Source organism: Corythoichthys intestinalis, chromosome 2, assembly GCF_030265065.1.
Source record: "Corythoichthys intestinalis isolate RoL2023-P3 chromosome 2, ASM3026506v1, whole genome shotgun sequence".
Lineage (NCBI taxonomy): Eukaryota > Metazoa > Chordata > Actinopteri > Syngnathiformes > Syngnathidae > Corythoichthys > Corythoichthys intestinalis.
Genome location: NC_080396.1, coordinates 48697132 through 48698106, shown reverse-complemented (window position 1 = coordinate 48698106; position 975 = coordinate 48697132).

Here is a 975-nt window from a genome sequence, read left to right as displayed (position 1 = left end):
TAGAGCTTTTTTGACATTTTGATGCCGAGGAACTACGAGCCTCATTTGGGTTGCGCCTATCTTGTAACATTGGTGCTCCAGACACCTCACCATGTCGACATGAGAAGCTTCATTTATCCCAAAAATGTGATTTGGCGCCCTCCCGTGGCATTAGTAGGCATTTTAAAGCTTTTTGAAACTTCAATTATTTGAGAATTTGATTTAATGTCTACAAGCTTGGTATAAAACCCTGTGAAGTGCTAAGTAGTACTGGAATTAAAAATATAAATATAACTGAAGAAATTTCAATCCAATCACTAAAGTTGCTTTTCAAAGGATGTTAAAGGAGTGTTTTTAAAGCTCAGGGGAGCATATTTGACACTTTGAAAAGAGGAAAAACATATGCGAGGGAGTGGTTGCGTGACGAGCCAACAGGCTTTCAAGGGCACTCGTTTGACTTAATTTCTGCCACTGACGGCGATGGACGTCCACTACATTTTTTACTTGCAATGGCAATAATTCGTTGCCAGTCCTTAAGTTGATTGGACTTCTAGGGCTCTCAATGGCATTGAAAGATGAGTATTCACGGCAAGTCCTCCAAGTTTAAATTAAACAGATTAATATAACCAATGTCAACGGCAGGCAATGACTTAAATATTACAAAATAAAATAAAAGTTTTCCAAAAAAAATCAAGAGTGTTGTTCTATTTTTATGCATTTTAGCTTTTATCAATATTGTCTTTTTATTAACATTTTATACATTTATAAATGTATTCATAAATGAATTGAAAAATACAATAACTAATAATAAGCAATATTGTAATGAAATGTATAGTATATCAGTCTATTGTTTATTTTTATTTATTATTACCAAAAATAGTCATCTGCCCTATAAAGGGTTAAAGAGCTACGTGGCTTGGCGTCGCTGAGGGAGGATGAGGCGCAACAACAGCCTTTCCCCGCAGGCGCACATCTGCTCCAACTGTTGAATGTCTC